At 38.9% G+C, this 9,405-nt stretch overlaps 1 pseudogene; it reads left to right on the top strand.

Annotated features, from left to right (window-relative positions):
- Window positions 1–457: 457 nt before the first annotated feature.
- On the top strand, window positions 458–575 carry LOC134959025 (5S ribosomal RNA; annotated as a pseudogene).
- The last annotated feature ends 8,830 nt before the right edge of the window (window positions 576–9,405 follow it).

The following is a 9,405-nucleotide window of genomic DNA, read 5'->3' as shown; positions in this document are numbered from 1 at the left end:
CTGCATTGCTGTACCTGATGTTTTTGTTGCTGTATACCTTGAAAAAGGTCCTGGTGTGGACCAAAACGTTGGACACTTCCTTGAAACTGTGAGATAGACTTTATAATAAATACGAACTTTTTGATTTTTTTGAAACTTTAATCTGGAGAGTGCTGTCTTTTCCACATAGTGGAGATACTGTATGTTGTACTATGGGCCCCATCTTTCATTAGGTTGGACCTTGATTGGCACCCCAGTAATTGCCTGTATTACGTGAGAGTGCAGGGATTCCTACCATATATAGATCCAATCCGTTCAACCGTATTGTTTCTTTTCCTGCACCCACCTTGTACTGTACTATTTTCTTATAGTAGGCACTGTATAGTACTGGATTCATCACTTTGGATTACATACGTGTCATAATGTGTAAGGGTATGTTTGTCTAATGGTACGGTCTGATTATCTGTCTATTGGTTGTATTTACTGTCATACCGCACTGGTCAAGCCCGATACCATCCGAACTTGGAAGCCAATCAGTGCTGGGCCTGGTCAGTACACGACAGGGAGACCTCGTGGAATACCAGGTACGGTAAGTAATAATATCCACACAGACAGGTGTATTACAGTTGCATTAATCCACTGGTATGGCGCAGGGCCAAGTGGGTTTTCTCAATGACAATCTACTCACACAGGCTGAACATGGTGTGATTTCCCTCACGGACGATGATGCAGACAAAGTCTTATTTGACCAACTAGATTTTAATACACTCCCAGCTGAGACTTCGACTGATATATATCATCAACTCCTCAGGCTTAGGAGAAGGGAAATAGACCTTACCCTACATGGACAGTTCCTTTCCGAATATCACAAGAAGAAACAGATACCCAGGGGTTTTAGGGTCAATAACATACCGACATTAGGTAGAAATAACCCCACTTTCTGCAGTCGGTGGTGTGGTGTCCTGAATAAGTGCTCCCTAGACTTGATGCTTTTGGTTATAGAGGAGGTCGGTACCGAGTTGAAAAAAGTTAAGGCTCAGATTAATATTTTTAATGAGACACATTTGGCCACTGTTAGGAACGACAGGACCAACAATTTGATCGACAAACTGCAGACCCAGGTAGATACCTATAAAAAAGAGATTACTGCATTCAAACGCAGTAAACTCTCTACTGTTACATCTGATTACCAAAATCATACGGTGTACAGGTGGCTGATTGGTGATTCTAGATCTAGTAGACCCCAAAGGCCCTATAGAACACGTAGACCAGGGCGCAGACAGCCTAACTTTTATGAAACAGCCTCCTCCGCATCGGCTTCCGAGACAGAATCCTCTGATAGCCGCCCACCACAAGGAGCTTTTTTAGACCGCACGACCACTACCAGCCGACAGACAGCCGCAAACCGCGGAGACCGCATCCAAGGAAGGGGAGACACATGGCGCAAATGCAGAGACAAGAACCTGAACTAGTTTTCAATCTATCTAGTAAGTCCCTGGATGAGGCCTCATTAAAACTCCTTTCCAGAGGCCTTTCATTTGTCCCCACGACTCCTCATAGCCAGTTTGACACAACAGTCGATATATATAAATTTGGCCGTAAACTCAGACTGCGGGAATATTTTCCCACAGATCTGGAGAGAGATGGCACACATCTCCATAGGCCATCCACATTCGATCCGACCTCCTCTAACCCTAGCATTAAGACCTTCACCCGGCTTGTTGAACATGATGCACTTACACCCACCCCTAAAAAACGCTTTGATAACCTATCTAGCGCAGAACGTAAGGCCCTTACTGCACTAAAAAAAGATACCAGCATTGTTATTATGCCAGCTGATAAGGGTGGTGCGGTGGTGGTGCAGGATTGGGATGATTACAACACAGAAATAGTGAGACAGTTGACCGATGAAGTGACCTATACCTGTCTCCAGGGCAACCCCATTCCTAACATAAAAACTAAGGTGGATGACCTACTACACCTAGGGTTCCAATTATCACATATCGACAAACGCACATACGAATTCTTGACTGTTGACTTTCCGGTGTGCCCCATTATCTACACCATCCCCAAGATCCACAAGACCCTCTTACACCCACCAGGCAGGCCAATCATTTCAGCCAGAAACTCGCTTTTACAACCACTGGCCATGTACTTAGATACCTTTTTTCAACCCATAGTACAACTCAGCAGTAGCTATGTGCGGGACACTTCAGATTTTCTACAGAAATTGTCCAATTTACCTCCAGACTTGGACAATATTCTACTGGTGACAATGGATGTGTGTTCCCTATACACCATCATCCCCCATGATCAAGGCCTCCAAGCACTGGAAAGAGCATTATTACATCAACCACCTACCGGACCACCAGTGGGATTTCTCTTGGACCTAGCAAGTCTAGTCCTTAAACAAAATCTCTTCTTGTATCGAGGAAAGTATTATCTACAACGGGAGGGGACCGCTATGGGATCGAATCTCGCACCGGCCTATGCGAACATATTCATGACTGAATATGAGCAATCATACATCCTGTCCAACTATGGAACTCAGATATTATTCTATAAACGTTTCATAGATTACATTTTTTTAATATGGAAAGGTACCATGGAAACATTTAACCAGATGGTGAGCTCTTTGAATGGTCTCGAAAGCCCGGTAAAATTCACTTGTCAGAGTGTCCCACGCAACATCAATTTTTTGGACATAACTGTCACCCTGGAAGAGGGCCGTATCATCACGAGTTTGTATAGAAAGCCCACAGACAGAAACACTCTGCTACTCTCTATTAGTCAACATCCACCGGCCTTAAAAAACAATCTCCCAGTTTCGCAATTCCTCAGTGTGATGCGGAACAATTCAGAAAAGGACACCATGGAGAGCCAACTATCAGAGATGACCACGCGGTCTGTACAACGAGGCTACAAGAAGGAGATAATTGCAAGGTGTTTGCTGAAAGCCAGGAAGAAGTTTGCTGAGCCGACCATCAATACTCAGGGCACATCAATCACAAATCGGATGGTGTTTACCACCACATACAGTAATCAATCCAACAAGATCACCAGATCAATCTGTAAACATTGGCCGATCCTTACAACAGATGACCACCTTAAACTGAAAAAAAGTACTCCCCCGATGATGGCCTATCGTAGAGCATCAAACCTTAAACAGCTGCTGAGGAGACCCCTGATTGAGCACAGTCCCTCCACGACACATACATGGCTCCATGAACAACGCCCAGGTTGTTTTAAGTGTACAGGCTGCACTACTTGCAGAGGTATGCTCACAGGATCATCTTTTCCACATCCCCACTCTAGATGACCAATTGCGATTAAATACAGATTGCATTGTTTGATGGACCACCTTATCTATATTCTAACTTGCCCATGTGGACTCTACTATGTCGGGATGACCTCCAGGCGATTCCGAGACAGGATGGCCAACCACAGAACTTCTATCCACCAAGCAGTCACAACCGGGACAGCTACATTGCCAGTAGCCCGGCATATCATGACATCCCGACATCAGGTATCGGACCTCAGATCGAAGCTTATTGACTGGATCCCCCCACCACCTTGAGGGGGAGATCGTACTTTGCTGCTCAGAAAGAGAGAGAGTTCATGGATTTACAGATTGGACACTATTGCCCCTAGGGGCATGAATGAAAACAACCCGTTGTCAATTTTCTTGAAATAACTTTTGAATCTTATATGTACATTATCACCCCATCCTTCGTACCCTTGTATACACACATTATGTTTTTTCAGTGTGATTAGTTTGACACCACTCTTGTAATATTTTGTATTTTTCTGTTATAGTGCTTTACACGTATGTTTTTCCTCATAGTGACCTCACAGGTCTCTATATATACCCTATTTATGTTGATCCCACTGTGATACCCATTATCAATGGGTTAACTCATATGGATCTCCAAGTTTATCGGCCATTAGTTACCTACATGATGTAGGTGCATTATAGACATTTATTCCTGCTACCTATCCTTGTGACGCGGCCCACTTCCGGTATAACCGGAAATGACGTCTGCGTTCCATTATGTATTCCATTTGGCTCCGACGTAAATGGCACCATTCAAATAATGTGAATTGCCCCTTCTTTGTGCCTAATACATGCTCTCCTATGGTGCCCCACCTTCTATGTACGCTAGTGTATGCTTCACTATTCAGTTGTGTAGCGCGACTCACTTCCAGTAAACACCGGAAGTGACGCCTGCGTCCCACCAGGCACCTCACCTGGCTCGGGCGCAACTTGTAGTGGTTCCCCCTTTGTGCTCCAGCTCACTTTGAGCTTTCTGTTCCACATTAGAGGTGCTAAATGTCATGTAGTGCGGCACTTAAAGTTTATTTATGACTTGATAATATAGCGCGACTCACTTCCGGTATTACCGGAAGTGATGTTTGCGTTCCACCCCGTCTCCGGCGTCACTGGAGGCGGGAATGGCGCCTTTTCAGGGTATAAAATAGGTGCCTGTGAGGCTGATTCGGTGCTCCAGTTTTCCTACTTCATTTGACTTATGCTGCATTGCTGTACCTGATGTTTTTGTTGCTGTATACCTTGAAAAAGGTCCTGGTGTGGACCGAAACATTGGACACTTCCTGGAAACTGTGAGATAGACTTTATAATAAATACGAACTTTTTGATTTTTTTGAAACTTTAATCTGGAGAGTGCTGTCTTTTCCACATAGTGGAGATACTGTATGTTGGAAATATATATATATATATATATATAAATATAGTCATCCAACATGGTCAGCACTTGCGGTCCAAAACTAAGCACGACACTCACACAGCGCCGTGGGTTACCCTTTACTATTATATATATATATATATATATATATATATATATATACATACAGGTTGAGTATCCCTTATCCAAAATGCTTGGGACCAGAGGTATTTTGGATATCGGATTTTTCCGTACTTTGGAATAATTGCATACCATAATGAGATATCATGGCGATGGGACCCAAGTCTAAGCACAGAATGCATTTATGTTTCATACACACCTTATACACACAGCTTGAAGGTAATTTTAGCCAATATTTTTAATAACTTTGTGCACTAAAAAAAGTGTGTGTACATTCACACAATTCATTTATGTTTCATATCCACCTTATACACACAGCCTGAAGGTCATTTAATACAATATTATTAATAACTTTGTGTATTAAACAAAGTTTGTGTACATTGAGCCATCAAAAAACAAAGGTTTCACTAGCTCACTCTCACTCAAAAAAGTCCGTATTTCGGAATATTCCGTATTTCGGAATATATGGATATGGGATACTCAACCTGTGTATATATAAATAGAAAAGGATACCCTACGGCGCTGTGTGAATATGAACTGAGCTGCCACCCAGAGAGAACCTCCTGTTAGACAAGGTTCAGTAGATAGAAATATAGAAAATAAACCTGAGTGCGCTATAGAAGATTGTACCGTTAATCACATCAATCTAGTTAGCATACACAACATTTGCGAAACTTAGTTTTCAATATTTATTACATAAAAAAAGAAGCTTAACACAATGTAAAAAATCACAGTGGAGTTTTTCAGGTGTTAGATAATACAATTTACACCATTATGCAGTATACATCCAATATGGACTCGATGTCATTGACTGACTTATGTTCACAACAAGTGGCGACAGATGGATACAGTACTTGAAAGATCCCAATGCGTTTTGTCCCTTTCTGGGACTTCCTCAGGGGTATATATCTAAACAATAAAATATATATTAACTTAATAATAATCTGGGCCAACTGGCTGTAGTTTATATCTAATAAACATATACATACCAAATGCCAAATGTTTTGAAAATATCCTGAAAGGACATGGGCCTCACTGTGTGTATTGTTAAAATAAAAATAGGTATAAAACCTAATAAATAAAACAATGTGTTAGAAATAGAATCTCTATAGAAGGTCTCTTAAACTTATAATGAGGAAATATGAGAGGAGAGGAATAGTACATACCAAAATGATTATATCGAATGGCCCAGGATTCCGCATTTAGAAGGGAACCATGTTATTAGGAATATGGTCTAGTGACCTGGATGTATAAGAGGAAAATTTATTGGGCTTAGTAGATCATTAGACTATAAAGAAAAAATGTGTCTTTAAACCTTAGTTAGCTAGAAGGGGACCAGATACATACCAAACTTATGTTTAGATACAGTCTAGCTCTGACTCTGTGTGAATAGCTGATGAACGACTTCAAATGATAACTGCTCCACAGTTAGAAAGCCTATAATAATTAGTGAGCAATTCTTAGTGGAAAAACCTTAATAATACCCTAATTCCAATATACAAACAGATCATTTTATATAACTCTACAATAGACATTCTTTATCGACATCATTAATTACAAAATGTCAAATATTGAAGCATAATTTTAATTAATTAATTATAGTAATAAAGGGTAAATATTATTTAACATAACCAAAAATAACACAATATTACTTAAAACAATGAACAAGTCATATAAAAATCATGATATTCCTGGTATTCCAGTTTCCAGAGTAGTTTTTATTGCCTCCATTCCTTTCATGTGTGGGATGGAGGAATACAAGGCCTGAATGTCTATGGTCAACCAGGTTGACTATAGACTATAGAAGGAATTGCAGTAACATAAATAACTACTGGGATCAATCACAAATATTATTTGATCATTTTGTGCAAAGAGGTTACGATAGATCCTCAATAGAGAATGCCAGACAAAAAGCATCAGCAAAGATCAGAGAGGACCTTCTGTCAACTAAGTCCAAAGCAAAGATGTGTTTGAATTCAAGACCATTCATCACAGTTTAACAAGGAAAATTTTCTTACATGGAAAGGCAGTCTTTGGATGACCAGAAAAGCTAGTTGTACACCATGTAGTCATTGCATTTGTTGCAAGCACATGGATCGATCCACTTTCAGCTATAAATTGTATTCAGGGAGACTTTACACTATGAATGATTCTGTTAATTGTAATTCAGAATATGTGGTATACAGAATCACATGTGGTTGCGGCCTTTACTATGTAGGCAAAACTAAAAGGCAGCTTAAATTACGTATACAGGAGCACATGTGAAATATAAAAAATAAAGTTAAGATCCATAGTGTACCCTGCCATTTTGCTGAAAAACATAATTCTGAGCTTCACACATCTAATTTCAAATTTACTGTTCTTAAATATATTAAAAATCCAGTGAAGGGCGGAAGAAGAGATCTGCTTTTGGCAAAAAGAGAGAGCTTCTGGATATATACTTTTAATGCCCTAGTCCCCCACGGTCTAAATGAGGGAATTGATGTTGTCTCTTTTGTATAAATAAACATGAGGGATTTGATGTAGTCTTTTTAGTTTAATTAAATACCCTTATATATAAATAAAACGTTTTGATGCACAAATAGTTAGACTTCCTTAACACCGCGCAAACACGATATTATATATAAACACTAAAGGTCTAGACATCAGCTAGGTTAATATGATAGAAAGGAATTATTTACACATTATTGCTTTGATTTAGTGTCATAGTTATAAATGTCATCTTTTTAATAGGATATTATACATGATTAGAACTTCTATTGCTATCTAGATATTATATTTTTGCCTACATAGAGGCTAAATAAACTCTCCAACAGTTTTTTGTCTGATTATGTTAATTGGTCCTCATTGGAGTTTCGCTGTAATCCCGATATCACCTATGTGAATATGGAAGCAAATTAATTGTAAAGCTACCAGTGTCATTTACAGGACTATATCTGTTTCTTATCGGAACACATAATACATTTAAATATGTGTTTATGAGTATATTTATATTATATATATTATTGATTATACCGCACCTCTTTGACAAAATTCAGCTGCAACGGGTCTAAATTATATTAAAAATAAAAATAATGGGTTTATTTTTAGGCTCCGTTAAGAGATAAAGAGAGGGGATCCAATTATCAATACCCACTAAAATAAATTAATGTTGCTAAATGCCAGACTTTATTTATAACTGTTATATAGAGGTTATCTATTTTCACAATACGATATCCTGTGAGGTCTATTTTTCTTTTACCAACAGGTCGACTCTCTATCAGGTAATCAATTAATATTAAAATTAAAATTATCTTCACTCTAGCACTTCAGTTAGTTATCCTTTTGTCCCTTTCAATAAGACTTAATTGGCCACTTAAGAGATACCATTTAGGGATTCACACAATAATGATCCTTCTAGATGATAAAATATTTATTAATTGTATATGGATCTGTTTGTATTCACTGTATATGTCACACAGGGGTACATTTACTAAGCAGTGATAAGAGCGGAGAAGTGAACCAGTGGAGATATTTCCCCATCAACCAATCAGCAGCTCTGTATCATTTTATAGTATGCAAATTATAGATGTTACTTCAGTGCTGATTGGTTGCCATGGGCAACCTCCACTGGCTCACTTCTCCGCTCTTATCACTGCTTAGTAAATGTACCCCTTAATCTATTTATCACCTATTTAAAAATGTTATGTAAATTGAATGTACGGGAGGTGGAACAAACTTTTTTTGAAATCCATGCCCGCTGTGTCATCTTTATTGACACATTCATACCACCCCCAGTGTTTCTGATCTCACGGCGCTTGACGCCGGCACACTACGCCACTTCAGTATAGCCTTGTGTGGGTTAGACAGCGGTGGAACGCATGATGTCATTGCGTTCCACCGACGGACACGTGATACTCCCCTTATCTTTACAGTGCGACTTGTATGTGCACCCCTTAAGCGGCCCTAATAGCGGTGGAATGCATGACGTCATTGCATTCCACCGACGGGACACCGGTGACTCTCTTCCTACTTCCAGTATCGTCACTTCCTGCGGCTGGAGTGCTCATCATTATGCATTCAACCCGCATGAATTAAGCTTTAGGAGCTATATTTTATACTTCAATTAAACATCATATACTGTAGTTATTCAGCAGGTAGTAAATTCACACTTACTGAATAGCATAATGTTATAGATTTATTGTTAACTTATATATGCCTTTTTAATATAATCGTAGCTGCACTTCATTAAAACATAATAGGAAGTGATGTCATCCAAATTTTGGTATAAATACTAGTCAGTGGGCACCTCTCTCAGTATCACTCTGAACTCTGAGAGGACCACTATGTGCTAATCTTGTAAGCACCAGTGATACTATCTTGCTTCCATATATGGATACTGGGAATATCATGATTTTTATATGACTTGTTCATTGTTTTAAGTAATATTGTGTTATTTTTGGTTATGTTAAATAATATTTACCCTTTTTTACTATAATTAATTAATTAAAATTATGGTTCAATATTTGACATTTTTTAATTAATGATGTCAATAAGGAATGTCTATTGTAGAGTTATATAAAATGATGTGTTTGTATATTGGAATTAGGGTATCATTAAGGTT

This window comes from Pseudophryne corroboree, chromosome 9 (assembly GCF_028390025.1).
Source record: "Pseudophryne corroboree isolate aPseCor3 chromosome 9, aPseCor3.hap2, whole genome shotgun sequence".
In the NCBI taxonomy this organism is placed as follows: domain Eukaryota; kingdom Metazoa; phylum Chordata; class Amphibia; order Anura; family Myobatrachidae; genus Pseudophryne; species Pseudophryne corroboree.
Note: the sequence above shows the minus strand (reverse complement) of the source record. Positions and strands in the feature narration are given on the sequence as shown.